The following is a 19,409-nucleotide window of genomic DNA, read 5'->3' as shown; positions in this document are numbered from 1 at the left end:
TTAAACAGTCTCTGTTACTTCTGGGAACAGTTTCTGACCTAATTTGTAAAACTATTAACCAGTCTCTGTTACTTCTGGGAACAGTTTCTGTCCTAATTTCCCTACCAAACTACCTGAGCCTTCAGCTCAATATCCAGGGACTCAAACCCAACATTATTACTTTCATATTTCTTCAACTTCATTAAATACTCTTAAACAACTTTAACTGCATAACACACGGTGATTCTCATCAAAATCAAAACAGACACTCACCAGCAACGTCAGTGAGTAAACTTTTAATTTAATGCAGCCCAATTTGGCACAATTTGGGAATCAACTCAACAGGCAGTGCCTTACCTTTTAGATGCACCCGGGAAGCTCACTCACATCAGATCCCTGGTCCGTGCCTGTCCGCTCGACAACCTCAGACCGTCCACACCTCACACTTCCACCCCAATACCACAGGACGAGCCCCCAAAATGTTAAGGTTCAAAATATTGGGGATGGACACCAGAGGAAAAAACCCACAATAACAACACTGGTCCGGTCGGGTTGAGTCAAACGATGATTTAATGATCACACACGTGGGAGATGGACACTGTATGCAGACAGTCTCAGATCTCATCTCAAAAAACACATCACCATAGTTTTATGAAATCAGGGTATTAGAACGCCCCCTCATGCGTAGTGACAGGTGTAATACAATCAATGTTGACAATTTTATTTAACACAAAGAATAACATTGTCTCCTTCCCGAGGGCAGACGCTGCCTGCCCCCGTCTCCTGGAACCGTCTGTACCCTGTTAAGACACAACATGGCAGCTACAAGGACTCTTTCATTTGTTAAGACCATCAGTGTGTATTGCTCTAAATCAAGTCTATAATATTAAATGAATATTGCTGGATCAGCTACTTCTACTTAAAACATATTAAAACATGACTAAGCACAAAATCACCAAGAATAACATCTTATAAGTGCTGTGTAAGCGCGTGCGGCCTTCCAAGCTCAAAGCCTTTGCCCTCCATAGATCAGTCAGACTCGCGCTGGCTGTAGCTTTTAACCTTTAATTACCTTGAGCACAACTCTAGAATAAGCAACAAACTGCAATGTGTATGGAATGATCAGGGTTACATCTGCAATGGAAAATCATGTTATTATTCTGGTACCTGCAAGGAAAGATCAAACTAAAGTTATCACCATCACTGTAATGCAAAGAATAATGTAAGGTCAAAAACTTCAATTTATGCTTAATGCAAAGCTGGTTATATACTTCTAATAAACTAATAATGCCATATTAAAATATTAAATGATAATGAGAAAAACATCCCCTCCTTATTCTACAACCTTTTCTATAAAAAAGAGAGATGCATAAGGTAGATTAAGGCTGTGTCATTGTTCAGCCAAGGAAAGTATGTGAAAAGATAAATGTCTCCATCTTGGAAATGGGTGAGACTGCAGCTCGCCCACAGTCCTTGATGGATACAAAATAAAATATAATAATAAACTACTTGGTTCGACATGCAACAGAGAGAATGAATGTGACTGAAGGTTGGATCTGAGATGAGGCAAACAGAAGATTAATGATAGGTTTGTAGCATGAACCTATTCGCTGGAACGTTAAGACAATATAATTACACTGCAAGCAAGACGCAAGTAGGCAAACTTCTTCATGGTACTCGTGCACGGGAGAGAACCAGACAAACGCCGTTCCTTCGCTTGACCCCAGTAGCTCTCGTCCGTCCTCCCGTAACACTGTCCTTTTATTGAGGTTACATGAATATGCATAGGTTCATTAACATACGACGTCTACATACAAACAAAGAGTACCTTGCCTGTGTGTGTGTGTGTGTGTGTGTGTGTGTGTGTGTGTGTGTGTGTGTGTGTTGCTGATCAAAGGGTCAAACATCCTTGGTCAGGAAGAGGGTAGACTAGACCCCCCCCGGTGAGGAAGTCCAGCAGTTCATCTAAACAGAAAAGCACTTAGACTAGAACAGACGTAGCTACGTTAATCCTACCATAAAACAATTAAAACAAGATGCGACCTCTTCCCGTGCTCCCAGGATGTAGGTGTGCATTCTAGTGTGGAATGCACACCAAGCCTCTGTAGCCTGTTAAAGATCACACAACTTATCACTACACAATTGATTATACACCTCTAAGCATCTATGGTTAAATATTTCTAAGCATAAATAACAATCAACAATACAAACTCTAACATTCCCCCGTTTTTGACCTTTATGCTAGAAAGTTCCCAGTTATGCATACCTCATGTCTGACAGTTTCAATGCAAACATTTTTTTACTCAGCATATGTCAAATCACCCTAAATTACTGTAAAAGTTACACAGTTTAATAAATGTATTAGCAGTTACCCCATTCATTGAGCTCATCTCATGGCAAACTGCATCTTACGAGCAACCAAAGAAATTGTTAATTTAATAGTGAAACTAAGAAAGTAACATTTTCAAAAACATCTCAGCTTGGTGATGCTTCCTCCGGGTGTGCAAATCACATGTCTCTCTGCAGAGTGGTTTGAGTTCTGCAGGGCGTCATGAATGTCTCTTCTAGTTGTTCCGTTGTCCATAGGACCAGAGTCCAAATGTATGTAGAATAAACATTCAAACATACCAGTTAGTTTTGTTGTTTGTCAACATGGGTCTCAGCTATTTCCAAAGCTGCAGACCTCTCAGCACTCTAGTTTTATGGCCTCCCATCACCTCACTTCAGGCCTTCATCCTGCGAGGGGGATATTTATGACTCCTTCATTGTCCACGCTCTGCAGAGAAACACCTCTGTGGAAAGGGTGCAGGGTTCACTTGTCTTACTGCTGTTATGATCCCAGCAGCCTTCAGAGTGTCATCGTATGCACAGTATAGTGGCACAGCATTAGGTGATGTTCATAGGAAACTGCTGTCATCACCACCATAGCTTCTGGTTCCTGTGCTTTCACAGAATCATGATGTCATCCTCGAACTCCTTCTGCGCTGTCGATGGAGCTTGGCACGCTCCCCTCATCCCACGAGTTTTCATGTTCCAACGCTGCTGAAGGTTTAAGGCAGAGCACGTCGTACACCTTAGTTGTCTTCCTCAGCGTCAATATTGAATCTTTCATTTTATTTAAAATCTCCTGGAAACTCAGTAGCACAGCTCTCTGTGTGATGTCTGCTGTGCTGAAGATGATCTCTGATCCTCCTGAAGCCTCTCTCCTGGCCTCAGCTCCCATCTTGTGGACGATCCTCTCCTCTATTTTGCAGGCAGTTTCATGGTCCTTGCTGTGGCTCCAAGGTCTGATCTCATGATGGGCCCCAACCAGCTTGACCTTTGACCTCAACCACTGCCTGGCTGTCAGCTATGCCTGGAATGGTTCACGCTTCTCACTGGGCCTCTGAAGATTTCTCAGGAGATTACTGCTGCACCTGTATTTCCTTGCTAAGAAGAAAAACTTCTATTTGGAGAGCATGTCAACAATCATCAAACCACATTCTTTAGTTCAGTGAACTTCACTTATAGGCCATCAAAGCCTCATCTGAACATGGATGCACCACTTGCATAGGTTTAATACTTGTAAATAAACGGCTAATCACACAAATCACTGCAACAATAATAGTAAACATTGTTTAATGTTAATCCTTGCACTCCACCTCTTGACGCATGGACATTCCCATGCGTCAACTCACCAAACCTGGATCCCTGTCTTAAAGAAAAAGATTAGCTAGATCATGTCCCAGGCAACATCAGGGCACCTCCTCCGGAGTAGCTCCGTAACCCTGCAATAAAAGATGTTAGCGTGTGTTGCATATTAAGTTTGCTTAACACCTGGCTCTCCCAGGAGCCTGCATACACACCATCACGGCCTGGAAAGCAAAATCTGGAAGTGAAATCAAACTTCATACCTGTAAACAATTGTATCATAAGAGTAATAAGCATTCAACATCAGCAAGACAAGTGTCATGTGCAGGTTTTCTCAAATCAGTAACTACAACTATTACCCTAATTCACCTCAGACATGGATTATCCCATGTACTCTGTTAACATTAATGTAATCAGTGACTTCTCTTAAGCAAAGTCACTCCACTCATATATTATTATTATGGGTTCAAAAGTGGCCAGCAAATGAGCCCATAATAAACTATTCCATAATTACCGTAATCTCTTATTTGTTTTACTCATGTCACTTGTCCGCTTCAGCTGAATCTTCTAAATGCAGTCTCAGAAAAACAAACATTAGCAATACACATTGACCATCCTGGTGGGCAGGCGTCGGCCATCCACATTCCAGAGGTGCCATAAAACACCATAAAGTTAACACTCGCTGTGGAAAAAGTAACACTGGTCTCATCACAGTATGTCTCAAACTATATTAATTTCTCCATCAACATATAGCCTGTAACTACAGTTTTCTTCACACATAAACCCAGAAATCTTGTAGTAGAGAAACATTAGCCAGTATTCCTATAAATCACATGATCAAACACATGAAGAACCGTAATGCTGTAAAAACGAAAATGCAAATGTTAAAGCTTGCGCAGGCGTATGCATACTTTGTCACAGTTATCTCTGTGAGCACACAAGCTAGTGAATGACACACACATAGTAAATTCACAGACACAGAAAATGGCATTTAAAATGTTAAATCATCACGCAACCTCGAGTGTTGCTGTCATCTTTCTGCTTCTGTAAAGGGAAGCACACACAGACTCATCTGCACCCCTGCCAGGCGGGGGTCAACTTCACACAGTCGTGTTACATCAGTAAAGTCTTGTCAGCTTTTGTCAGCTTTTACCAGTCAGTCAGTTTGTTTTCCTTTCACTCACTCATTCATGCATTCATTCTTTCTTTCTTTGCTGATAGTGGAACCTATCGTCGCATTTAGTTTCCACTCTCAGCAAAATGACGTCATTTCAAAAAGAAAAAGAAGAACTTTAGTTTGGATTACATCGCTGAATCCTTTTGGACTGGGACTGTCATTTAATAATTGTCCCAAATAAGTGGCTTTCTCCAGAGTCCATTTAAATGTGGAGAACTCACTTGGCACAATTTTCTCGACGACGTGTAGCGCTTTTAATTCCCGACGTGCAGATCTGCTTAAAGAACAGAGATTATCGAACAAAACTTTCAGTGCACTGTGAAAGTATCAAAATAAAAAGGCCTTGTTAAGTCATGACACAAGCTCCTCATCTCAGGAGGGTAAATCATACCATTAGCATGGTTCATCATACCATCATACTAATCGGCAGGCTCAACTTCACAACAAAAGAAAAATCATCAGCTAGATTCACTCCAAATCAACCATCAGCTGCACAAAACAACATAACCTTAATGCCTTATTAGCTATGAGTTTAATCCCCAGGTCTGTGCTCTTCACTCATTTAGGTCACAGATCTATTTTATTCAATTTTCCTTTTCCCTTCATCATAAAACATGTGACATGCTGTCATGCACTTCACAAAACAGTCTGTTCTGACGTATTCAGAGTTGTGTATCTAAATACAGGATTCACTCGCACATCAAAGCAGGAAACTCAGTGTTTTAGAGTCTCCACTCAACACACAACAACTCCAACACATCTCATTCACTCATACTAGAATTCAGTCACCTTTCATTAATCTAAAACCGATCAACTAATTTGCATATCAGCTATTAACCCACTAAGTTGACAGGACGACAGAAAAGCATGTTCAAAATAGTATCACAAAAGACAATTTCCCTCATACAGTAAATCACTTGTGCTGCATTAATCAAGCAGGAAGCTTCTCCCAATTTACTATATTAACAACTAAATTTATTGTCTGATCACTGGTTGGTGGTCAACCCAGGATCAAAGGTTAAACTGTTGTCCTGCAACCCAGAGAGTCAGTTTTTTGCATTGGATACATTCAGTATTTAATAACAAGTGTCTGCTAAATTGACACTAATTTAACACTGATGAAAGATAACAAGCTAATTTTCATTACATGTGTTTGTGTTATTAGGCAGGTCTAATGCATGTCTGTGGAGCTGCATCTCCAGCAGAGCATGTTCTTAAAGCTGCCTTTCCTACACACTTCTCTGCTATTATTTAATCATTTCTTAACTAATGTGCTATGAGTCTTCATGAGTCATTTTGTGTTTGGAATTGTTAGTAGGGTTAATGCATGTTCTGCTTGTGTGTGTGTGTGATTTTGTATATGTTTCTATTTTCGCAATGTTTCAGACTCCGTCTCAATTTTCCAACTTAAACAGTCAGTTTTCTTTTCCCCAGGTTTGCTAACCCAAATTTTGATTTCCCACATTAAATAATTCCTATGTGTTCTCACCTAGTCTTCTCACTCTGTTGTCCTCTCCCACTTCAACAGTCCAACAGCCGGCAGTTCTCCTTCAGCTTTGTCCTGTCCCTCCTCTGATGCGGTTGACTTTGTGCTAGTGTCTGAAGTGCTGCCGCTGCCTTCTTGGGCGACTTCTTAGCAGCTGCTGCCGGTTTCTTGGCTTTGGCCGCGGCGGGCTTCTTGGCTTTGGCCGCGGCGGGCTTCTTGGCTTTGCTCTCAGTAGCCTTGTTCATCTTGAAGGATCTGGAGGCCCCGGTGCCCTTGGTCTGCACCAGAGTGCCCTTCGCCACCAGGCTCTTGATGGCGGTCTTGACACGGGCCTTGTTCTTGTCCACATCGTAGCCTCCGGCAGCCAGAGCCTTCTTGAGAGTGGCCACAGACAGGCCGTTGCGCTCCTTGGAAGCGGCCACGGCTTTCACAATCAGCTCGCCCACGCTGAGGCCGACCTTCTTGGGCTTGGAAGTCATCGTCTTCTTCTTCTTGGCCTGAACCTCGGCGCAGGGCGCAGGGCGTGTTTATGATGGAGCCTTTCCCACCACAGCGCTGGCACGTTGAACGCATCATGAAGGGTCCATTTCTTTCATGTCGCTAGCCGCATGTGGCTTGCCCGAGTCACTCAGTCCTTTTTGAGCATTTCAACATGCTGCCGCCGCAGACCCTGGCCTCAGATCCAGCAAGTTTAGCGCGCTGATCTCCAAAAAAGTCCCGAAGGCCAGAAAGACGTCAAATAAGTGTCTCGTGCTGAGAACTCAAACAAAAACTCCTCTTCACGCTGCCATCTTGCTCGCCCCTCCGTGAAATTCAACCAATCAGACAGGAAGATGGGTTTGCTTTCTTCTTCTTCTGCTGTTTATCCACATTGCTGCTGCTTGTTGGGACTTTTTTGCTCAGGACTTGATGCTGTCTCTTTATCATGTTATTGCTTTGGAGCTGCATTCCTTGTCTTCAGGGAGGGGTGAGAGCTTGCTTGCTTGTGAGGTTGAGAGACACATACACATTGCGCTTTAAATAAGTCAGCCAGAAACTTGGCCTGCATGTTTCCAATGATGTTAAACTATAACTTTCTTCCGACTGTTGCATGTGGAAAATTGATACAGGTCTGCTTTTCACCTGAAAGTGACAAACTAAAACATGTTCATTATTATCATCACTGCTTAATCAACACACATCTCTCTCTCTCTCTCTCTGTGTTTGTGTGAACAATCCTTTCTTAAAAGCAGAAAATGACATTGTAGTTGTTTTTCGGCTGATCAACACAAAACCTTTGTCCTATGATTATTTTTCTTCGTCTACAATGTAAATTTGTCTCTTTTTCACTCTTTTTTTTTTTTCTTCACAATAGCTGGTGGTCTGCAAAATCACCGCTCTCACTCACAATCAGAGGCAATCACTTTTGCACAGTGCACAAAAACACTGTGATGTCAGACACATTCACACTCACTTTTTCATCTGCATAAATAAACCATATGGCTGGAGATATGTGCCATGGTGATCCATAAGCATGATCACCAGTTTATTTAATTATTTTTAATCCAACAAAACAAATAAACAAAAACATGATGCTGATGCTACACACACACGAGTCAAGGTGCAGAAAAACTGCTCATGGAAACGCTGCACACTCATAGCTCTGTTTTCCTCTCTTTGAGTAGTCCTCAGACAGCTCTTGATCTGATAATGTGTAGCTTGCTCATCAGCTCAAAAAACAAAAACAAAACTGCAACGCGACATCACACAGTAGTTGCATGCTCTGCCCACAGTGGCAAAGTCTTACACTTACATATTCAACACAGCTTCTCCATCATGTATTTTTAGATGTTTCATACAGGGTTGAGCATATTAGTTGTTTTCACAGGTGTGCTGTATATCTCAACAATGGCTCATAATAAGACGACAGTCTTTCACACAGGTCAAGTGCCTCTATGCACTTCATGAGTTTAAATATTTACCTATATCACTTCTCCTCACATGTCATTGTACTGAATTTAAGCAACCACAAGTTTAATGTAGGTTACTTTTAACAACTATCCACCTCAATGGTTTGGCACACAGGCTGTTAACATTTTGTGTCAGGAAGGGGTGGGGGGAAAGCCACCCACCAGAGCACAGCTGCTGATGTGGGTTGGCCTTTTCCACACACTCTTCAAGGCTGGTGTGTTTTCTGAAAACTTCTAACATTTGAATCTCTTCCATTTATAAGCCTGCGATTAACCGCACGGCTCAGGTCCGCGTGAAACCCGCGCGACCGCATTCGCGTGCACCCACGCAGCTGTGGAGCCTTCGCTCTCTCTCTTTTATACATAAATACTTTGTGCTGCCAGGAGCAAAGTCCAGCACAAACGTCTTTCTCCCTCCAACTCACTCCTGGTTGCTTAGAAACCCATGATAACAACAACAGTCGGTGTCACAGACCACGTGTTCTGCTCCGCACACACTCACACAACAACAACAACAAAAACGACGACGACGACAACAATGACAACAACACAAAATAGGCCTACTCCGGACTCACACCGGACCGCTCGGGACCCTGACCCAGTTGTGGGACGCTCACCCACTCGCGCGACAAAACCCAATGAAGGGACGCTCGGGACACACACCCAGGGCGATTTCAAAACCGGACACACACGCTTGGGACCCTTGGGCGATTTAACCAAAACTTCTTTTTCGGGACACAAACCCAGTTATCGCTCCACAAAGCAGCGAACTTCTCAACGCCTCACACAGTGGCGGAGACTGCACAACGACACGGTTATAGAGTCGGCCTCTTTAAACTTACTTGGCGTTGCTTAGCGTGTAATATCAGCTTCGAATCCCGCCGATCGCCATTCATCGAGGAGAAAGATAGACCGCGAATCCACAGGAACTTCCTGGCTGACGTCAGTCTTTCAGCGTGTCCCTCCTCCCCTCGGTGAATGCGATTCCAGGGCTCCGGCTCTCGAAGGACCAATTAATGATAGGTTTGTAGCATGAACCTATTCGCTGGAACGTTAAGACAATATAATTACACTGCAAGCAAGACGCAAGTAGGCAAACTTCTTCATGGTACTCGTGCACGGGAGAGAACCAGACAAACGCCGTTCCTTCGCTTGACCCCAGTAGCTCTCGTCCGTCCTCCCGTAACACTGTCCTTTTATTGAGGTTACATGAATATGCATAGGTTCATTAACATACGACGTCTACATACAAACAAAGAGTACCTTGCCTGTGTGTGTGTGTGTGTGTGTGTGTGTGTGTGTGTGTGTGTGTTGCTGATCAAAGGGTCAAACATCCTTGGTCAGGAAGAGGGTAGACTAGACCCCCCCCGGTGAGGAAGTCCAGCAGTTCATCTAAACAGAAAAGCACTTAGACTAGAACAGACGTAGCTACGTTAATCCTACCATAAAACAATTAAAACAAGATGCGACCTCTTCCCGTGCTCCCAGGATGTAGGTGTGCATTCTAGTGTGGAATGCACACCAAGCCTCTGTAGCCTGTTAAAGATCACACAACTTATCACTACACAATTGATTATACACCTCTAAGCATCTATGGTTAAATATTTCTAAGCATAAATAACAATCAACAATACAAACTCTAACAACCAGTCTAAAAGTAGGCACAAACCTGTGCAGAGAAAAAGCAAATTTGTACAGATTGGATGAATTCTAAATTATCTGTTTGCTGAGTAAGATGATCCTAACTATTAAATTGGCTCAGTAGTAGTATAGTGATATACACTAATAAAATATTGTAATATACTATTGTCATTATATAGACAGAAAAAGATGATAATAATTAATAAAAATATAATATTAATATTGACAAGAAGTATCGTAGCCAATATGATGTGAGATGGACAATTGTTATGAAGTAGTCTGCATCAAGCTTAAGGTTTGCTCAAACTCAGTATAATGACATATGAGATGAAGAAAATAAAGGCAATATCTAAACCAATTAGGTGCATAGAGGCACTTAACCTGTTTGAAAACCTGTCATTTATCCTAGATAAATATTACTGAGATACAGAGCACATCTATAATAACAACTAATAAGCCAAACCCTGTAGATAATAACTAAACCTACAGGATTATGAAGCTGAATTAAATGTGTGGACACCGCTAAGTTGATGAGCATGTTACACATTTTCTTTTATTTTTTTATTTATTTGTTTTTTTAGAGCAGAGGCTGCATGCTATTAAAAGCCAACACATGCAGCTGTCTGTGAGCTCAGTTTCCCCTCACACTTCTGCTTTGTTTCTGGCAGCATTTTTCTTTGTCTTTTTGTGTCCTGACTCATGTATGTTTTTGTTTTTTTGATTATTTTGTTGGTTTGGAAACAAATTTGTGCCAATACTTGTGGATTACGGTGACACATAGTGATTAGGCATATGATTTACAAATGCATATGATTTACAAATGCCCAGTTTTAGAACTGTGAGCTATGAGCAATGCAAAGTTTAGGAAAAAATATATATATACACAAAACAAAAAACTTCAAAGTTTGAAATATGTAAGATGTGTGAATTCTTTGAAAAACTAGAAGGTATCTAAAAATGCCTCAAGTGAAAATGAAATTCTCTAATGACACTCTGATAAGTTAGGTCAGCATCAGGGCCAGAAGGCATGTATGCTAAGCTAATGTTAAATGAGGACCAAGGCCGAGCAGGCTGTCAGATAAATGTGTGCAGGGGACTCGGAGAGCCCCACTATTATTGGACCTTGGATCTGCCTCCGTTAGAGGAACTCCACCATTTAGCTAGCAGGTACTTACCAGCCTCATCAATACAGCAGCAGACACAGAAAAATATCGTCTAGTTCATGACCTAAGAGCAATAAATGAGGTAACAGAGCAAATACCTCCAGTGGTTGCAAATCCACACACCATTTTAAATCAAGTAACACCAAAAGAGCAATGGTTCTCGGTGATTGACCTCTCAAATGCATTTTTCTCTGTTCCTCTACACCAAGATTCACAGAATCTATTTGGATTTACTTTTGATAATGAAAAATACACGTACACCAGGCTACCACAAGGATTTCAAAATAGCCCAACGCTGTATGCAGAAGCTTTAAAGAAATCAATGTCATCCTGCTCCCTCCCTGCTCCAGGGAAATTTCTGCTGTATGTAGATGACATATTGATTACAGGCCATACACAAGATGATTGTAAAGAAAACACAATGACGGTTCTGCAACATCTGGCAGAACAAGGCCACAAAGTGTCACAACAAAAGTTACAATTGTGGAGCAATAAAGTGATCTACTTAGGACATAAACTAACAGGCCAAGGCCACACCCTACTAGAGAGCAGAAAGACAGCAGTACAAAATGCACCAAAACCAATCACTAAACAGCAAATGATGAGTTATTTAGGTCTGTGCAATTTCTGTAGGAGCTGGATCCCAGAGTATGCACTGCTGGCCCAGCCACTACAGGACCTAATCTATGGAAAAGACCTAGCATTAAAAGACAAAATACAGTGGACTCCAGAAGCAGAAAAAGCTTTTACAGATTTAAAAACAGCATTGCAAACATGTACCGTTTTAGCATTACCAGACTATGAAAAACCTTTTATTCTCCATGTTGATGGAGTAGCAGGGTACATGAAGGCAGTTTTGACTCAAGCTTTTGGAGACAAACAACGTCCATTAGCTTTTTACTCATGCAAACTTGACCCTGTAGCTGCTGGATTACCTACCTGTGTTCAGGCATGCGCAGCAGCAGCAGAGGCAGTTAAAAATGTGCAGACATCGTTTTAGGACATAAATTAATCATCAAAGTCCCACATGCTGTGACATCAATTCTGCTACAAGCAAACCTCTCTTTCCTAACACATGCCAGACAATTGTCATATGTAGGAATTTTACTTTCGCGATCCCACATAACAATAGAGAAGTGTGGCCAACTGAACCCCAGCACACTTCTTCCGACCCCTGAAGATGGAGAACAACATTGCTGTATTAAAAAATTAGAAGAGGAAACAAAACCTCGCACTGATATACATAGTTCACCACAGGCTAGTTTCAGTAATGTTTTTGTAGATGGGTCTGCGACAAAAGATACTTTTGGTAAAAATTGTGTGGGATACGCGGTCACAACTATTGATAGAGTGATAGAGGCGAAACCTCTCAGTTCCTCAAACTCTGCCCAGAGCGCGGAACTGACCGTGGTCATTAGAGCATGTACACTATACAAAGGTCAAAGTGTAAATATTTATACAGACAGTCAATATGTCTATTCAGCAGTTCACCATTTTGCGAAAATATGGGAAAACAGAGGAATGACAACGTCTACAGGCAACCCAGTTCAACATGCAAGCCTTCTAAAAAAGTTATTAGAAGTGATAACGTTGCCAAAAGAACTAGCACTATGCAAATGTGCAGCTCATCAAAAGGATGACACAGAAATAACGAGAGGAAATAACTTTGCTGACAAAGCAGCCAAAGCAGCTGCAGAAAAACACATTGATGTCTTAACAACAAAAACCATAGATTTAATACCACTAGAAATACTAGCAGATGCACAGAAGACAGCATCACTGAGTGAACAAAAATCTTGGTTGAAAGATGGAGCAGAATTAAAAAATAATCTCGTGATGTGCAATGGCAAACCAGTGCTTCCAAAATCTTTGCATAAAACCGCCGCTTTAGTGACTCATTCGCAAACTCACGTGTCAAAAGGTGGGATGATTCATATACTTAATAAACAATTCTACACAAAAAATTTTGAAAGTTCAGCAAAAGAATTTATCAGAACATACATGATTTGCCAAAAACACAATGCACAGGGAAACTTAAGACCCAAGCGAGGTCGTTTCCCAACACCACCGCACCCATTTCACACGATCCACATGGATTTTATAGAACTAAACGAATCGCAATCTTCCAAATATGCACTTGTGATAATAGATGTATTTTCCAAATGGCTAGAAATATACCCAGTGAAAAAAGCAGATGCAATTTCAGTAGCAAAATGTTTGTGCAACCATTACATACCCCACATATGGCATTCCAAGTTTAATGCGATCCAATAATGGCACACATTTTGTAAATGAAGTAATAAGTAAAGTCTCTGAAGCTCTAGGTTTTAGCATAAAACACCATTGTGCTTATCATCCACAAAGTGCAGAATTAGTCGAGAGAACTAACGGCACAATTAAACAGAGATTAAGAAAATGTATGGAAGAGACTAGAAGACCATGGCCTGAATGTCTAAGCTTAGTTAAGCTATGGATGAGAATAACTCAAGGAGCAGGTGGTCTGACCCCATTTGAAATCATACATGGCAGACCATTTCCCCTGCCGATCACTTCTGAGCCGATTAATAAATCAATCACAGAAACAACGATGGCAGAATGGATGACAAAACTGTTTGAGAATAAAGAGGTGATATTGAATAATCAGCTGCCGAGTAATCTATCTCCAGTCTCTTGCAGGTTGAACCCCGGTGATTGGATTCTGATTAAAGTCCTCCAGCGAAAGAACTGGAGCGCTCCCAGGTGGGAGGGGCCCTTCCAGGTATTGCTTACTACACCGACAGCTTGTAAAATAGCTGAACGACCTTCGTGGATCCATCAAAGTCACGTGAAGAAGGTGTTTGAACCACAATAAGACGCCAGCCCCCCGAGACACTTGGTACTCTGGGTTTGGAGGTGAAGGGCGATTGGGTATATCCCGCCCTCATCCTCCTCGCATTCAGTCTACGTACCAGGAGTTTTCGGTGAGCCAGGTCATCCTGAAGAACAAACACCCACTGAAATAACCAGCCCCCCACCAAAGAGAAGAACCAATAACAACACCAGGGACGCCTGAAAAATCAACAAAGATAAAGGAAACCAGCCTGATGAATTCAGAAGGAGAAGAGTCACCAGCCCCAGCCCCAAAGCTGTTGTGCTTAGGTGCTTGTGATTTCAAACGGAAACGGCTCATGTGTCGCCTATTCTGTCTGGTCGTCATCTTGATGGTGATGCTCTTCTGGTTGATGCCCAGCGGAGCCCCCACAACAGAACTAACTATTCTCCGACCCAAAAGGTGGACCCATGACAATCTTCATCTTTCTGAAATGACCCAAGACCACATCTACCCCTGGATGAACAATGCCTGGTACCGATACATATACAATAGAACAAAAGACAGAGGCTGTTATGTCTGCTCTCACATGCCCAGCACCTCTGTCCACCCAACCATATATGGTCGTATGATGAAAAATCACTGGCAAAGCAAGTTTGCAGCAAGTTTCGCCAGCATTGGAAGACAACATGTTGCAATCAGAATTGAAGCTTCGCACCTGTGGGCAGAAGGCCTGAAGAATGGAACCTGTGACGACAAATTCTGGGTAGACATGACAGTGAAGAACAGAAATATCTCAGTCCCTTTCCCCGTCTTTATGGCCCCTAAAGAGAAACGGCATCCTCTGTGCTTCTATCAAGCAGCAGAGCAAGGACGCCACCCCCTGGGCCATACCAGAAACTGCAACACAACCTATGGAGAAGTGGAATATGGAACAGTCAACAGATACCGACGTGTAAATGGCACCTATTGGGTACAAGGTATGGCATGGCTGTGCGGACAGCGTGCATACTTTATTCTACCGCCTTTCTGGTCAGGATGCTGTGCACCTATCTTCATCTCAGACCACACCTTTAAGATAGCAGTGCACAACAACGCCAGAGTTAAGCGCAACATAGACCTCAAGCCCCATGATCCATTCTTTGGTTCTGACGTGCCAGATGACTTCAAACTCTGGACCACCGGCAAGAAGGTAATGCACGCCCTGTTTCCCTGGGTAGGAGTAGGAAAGCACGCACTACAAATAGAGACTTTAGACTATCGTTTTGGACTGTTTTTGAATACCCGCATTGACAAAGGACAGAATGAAGAAATTGATACAATCCGCATCACTGTCATGCAACACCGAGTGGCTTTAGACATCATTCTTGCAGAGAAAGGAGGTCTCTGCGTGTTGTTTAACACTACATGTTGCACCTACATACCTGACAACATACACTCATTAAACATGACAAATGCTTTGAATGTTATGAAACAATTGAGAGACGCTCAGCAGCAGGACTACGTAGCCGATAGGCAAGGCTGGTGGAACTGGTTACTGAGTGGCTCCTGGAAATCCTTACTGATTAACCCTTTAAGACCTACCATAGAACCAAGTTCGCCAGAGCTTATATTATATTTTTACATGCTGTGGAGCCATTTTTAGGAGCATTTCAAGTTGCTATACATCAATACAACCATTATAGCCCAAACTTTAATAATATGTCTGCATTAGGTGCATAGTAATTACATAAATTGCAAAAAAGTGCAATAAACTACAAAAAAATTGAAAATCGTTTTTGTTTTTTTAACATATATTTCTAGTTAGAGAAATTTAAGAGGCTTATCCCTCAAAACTGTAAATACAAAAAAGTTACACAAACTAGTTTCCCACCACAGGAAATTTATTTTGAGTGTCTTCATAGTTTTATTTTTGAAATACACCAATTTTTATATACTGCAGGAAAAACGAAAATAAATATTATAGTGCAAATTTGCAAAATAACAGCATATGCATCAAAATAAACTATTTCCAGCAGTGCAATATGAGTCTTAAGCATCCCAGAAACGACACAGAAAGTCATAAAGTCAAACATAACTTTTTAAAACACATAACAAGTAAAACACAAGCTCATAAGGCCCCGATCATAAAAAACTACATTTCCGCAAAATGACGTCACTTCCGGTTTCGGGCAGGTCATGCGGTCATGTGATAGTTCGCGCTGATGGACATGGGAAGTGTTACAAACAGCTGATGGATCGGCGAAGCGTGTTTCTGGAATATCATGTTTTTGTTGCTGCAAGTGATTTTTATGCAGTTTTTGCAAAGCTATATGTGGAAGGAAACTGTGACCTAGGACAAGCTGATGGCATAAGATGTAAGTACAACTCCTCCAGTTTCATATGCAAAAAAAATTATTGCGCTAGCTTACTTGGTTGCAGAGCTACCGGGATTTAAAAATAGTTACGCAAAACAGAGCGTGCCCGCTCCGATCGGCTGTAAAGGGTTAAAGGCCTGTTGGCTCTCTTCAACGTGATGTTACTATTTTGCCTTTTCACTGCTTGTATTATCCCATGTCTGAGACGCATAATGACAAACATGTTTAAGCGTATGTTAGGAAATTATGTCTTGATCCAGAGAAACATGGAAGATCCCCATCGCGAGTATGATACGCTGATCGTGGAGGGAAGAGTGGAAAATCCCTACTATGGTCTTAATGAAGCTGTTGTTTAAATACTTCGCTGAATGACATGCAAGTTAAAAATGTGACTAACAAGTGACTATGCATTGATTAAACCTGTGAAATATATTAACAACAGGAGGGAAATGTCGGAGGATTTTTATGAAATACAATATAATCAAGTGTGCTTTATTTTCAAGTGTTCATATATTTTCACATAACCGAGTCTATTTGTTAACACAAACGCAATGTATTCTTTTTTAGTATCTGTGATGTCAGATAAGCATGATAAACTTCTGTATTCTTTACCCCAGTCTGGAAGGTCAGATAAGTTGAGATAATGCCTGACCTCTCCTCCTGTAACTGAAAAGAGGAAGTACTATGTAATCAGTTTTTTACCCTATAAATAAAGGAACAAGGCATGCACTCGGTGTGTGTTTTTGCTGAGAGGCACACACCCATGCGCATGTTTTAAAACTCTCTGAATTGGTCTGCAAGTGTCTTATTTTCTCTTACTTGTGAACAAATGTCAAACCCCTGACACCCAGTTTTTTAATATGTCAACATGCAATGTTCATATGAATTACTTCCCTTTTTAAGTCAAATACAAACATCAAATTATGATTTTAACAAGTCTTGCTATAATGAATGCCTCCAATTAGTTTGTCGTTCCCCTTTAACTAGCTCCATAAGCGATTGCTAGCATAAACTGCATAAGATTGGTTTTATCATTAAACTTACAGAAAAATGAACTTGGTCTATATATGCACATAAAATATAAAACAAGTCTATACATACCCACAATGCTACCAAAGGCATAGGATGTATGTGGATGCCACCGGATTTATCTGGCTAAGGCCACCATGCTGCACATGCCTTCTCCTTAATTCACAGACTTACTTTCTGTTTACTGACGACATCATGTCCTATTACAAACTACAGGTTGTAAGGTGGCACCAGAGAGTTACAATTGCATATTTAAACATTTACCAAATCCAAGAAAACAGTCTACCTTAAAAACTTTTGATATCAGAACAATAGGATTTCTGCTTAATTATAGTATTTCTGCCATTTTATAGTATTTGTGCTAAAACATAGTATTTCTACTAAATGTAGTATTTCTGGGTAATCATAGTATTTCTATATATTTCTGCCAGGTCCCCAGGGAGTCAATCCTCTGTGAGAACTGTAATATTCAAATTTACATATCAGGGCCTTCGTGGCTTCCCAACCAGCCAATGATATCTGAGGGCTGAGACATCCAAATTAAAATATTGAGACCTTCATGGCTTCTCAGCCAGCCAATCATATCTGAGGGCTGGGACATTAAAATTTGCATATTGGGGCCTTCATGACTTCTAAGCCAACCAATCATCTATGTCATATATCTCTAATATTTCATATTTTTTATTTTTAATAGTCAAACTGAATATATTTTTAGACTGGTTGACTGTATTAGGTCCTGTGTGTGTGTCCCTCATGCATGTGTGTTTGCATCAGTGTACATATTTGTAATTGTGTGTATCTGCAGGCTGTTATTTCTATTTTTCTTCTCCCCCCCCCCCTCCCCGCCCCACACCCACACATTTTTTTTTACTGTTGAACAAGTACATTTGAGGGACCCTTACCACGTTCAGCATTTTTTCAGCCGTCCATTTTTCTTATCCAATTTTTCAATTTTTTTTTTAAAAATTTATTTATTTTTTTGACTGTCCCGTTTGGCTCTTTTGCCATCAGAATTATTGTCTAAAGGCAAGGAAAGATGACCAACGGATTTACTTTACCAAATTGACCATCCCAGCCTTGCCGTAATGGTCCATTTGATTCACCTTTTATTGTTTATTTTATTTTCACTTGCTGAATACGGGACAGACTTGACTGGGGGAAAGAAGGGGAGAAAGAAAGAGAAACAGCTGAGAAGAGGGACAGGGGAGAAGGGCAAAACACAAAAACCAACAGAATGGGCAGAAAAAGAAAAGAAAATGCATATATCGATCACCTGGATCACCTGTTGAGAAAGAAAAAAGAAAACAAGCATAAGAGAACAAGAGTAATAGAATAAACAACATCACAATGATATATGGGAATATGACAGTAAATACTAAATATTAAACATTATTGTGCAGCACATAAGATCAAGAGAACACAGTGTGCTTTGAGGTAGGAGCCAAAAAGGGTGTAGTTTGTGGGTGTGATCACCTGTGTGTACACCTGTGAGCATGGACTTGCTTGTTTTTTTAAAAGGTTCCTTCATGTAATGATCTGCTAGAGGGTGTGGGGGGGCCACAGCCCCGTCCTCCAGGGCATGAAGCAGGTATGGAGGAGATCAAAACTCCAGACATCCAGAGGCCCCCAGAACACAAGAGACCAAGGAAGACCCACAGAGGGGCAGCCGCGCCACTGTCCCAGGAAGAGCTGAGGAGAGTCCCAGATGAGGGCTCACTCAGCAGCCGCGGAGCAGAAGCCAGGGGGAGTTGCAGTGATGCGCCCGTGAGCTCCGCCGGCAGCCAGCTGTGCCTGAGTGACCGAGCCCCAGGCCGAGAGGCCGGGGGCACCCCACCTCCGAAGTGGCCCGAGCGAGCCCCAGGATCCAGGCCCCGATAAGCGGCCGCCAAGGAGTGAGCCGGTGTGTACCTGGACGCCCATCCCCAGACACAAAGAACCACCAACACACCGATGTCTGAGGGAGTCCGCCACTGGTGCCACTGGTGGGGGGAGATAGGTCTCCATACCTTGGACGGCCTGAGATGTCCCCAGAGAGGTGGCGTCTGATACCCAACCTGACATATAGACACAGACAAACAGGCACACACAGATACAAACATCCATTCCCACCCTCATGCTCTCATATGCACTTACTCCACACTCAACCAACGTGGAGACAGACATAAAGAGACGCTGTACACACAATCACA

General features: G+C 41.9%; 1 pseudogene; it reads right to left on the bottom strand.

Moving 5' to 3' along the window:
- Positions 1 to 5,838: 5,838 nt before the first annotated feature.
- Positions 5,839 to 9,617, bottom strand: LOC146671137 (histone H1 pseudogene; annotated as a pseudogene).
- Positions 9,618 to 19,409: the final 9,792 nt, after the last annotated feature.

Source organism: Rhamphochromis longiceps, linkage group LG4 (assembly GCF_057381845.1).
Source record: "Rhamphochromis longiceps isolate RC_006_pf linkage group LG4, R_longiceps_female_GT1.1, whole genome shotgun sequence".
Lineage (NCBI taxonomy): Eukaryota > Metazoa > Chordata > Actinopteri > Cichliformes > Cichlidae > Rhamphochromis > Rhamphochromis longiceps.
The sequence above is the reverse complement of the archived record's forward strand: the minus strand, read 5'-3'. Positions and strand labels throughout refer to the sequence as shown.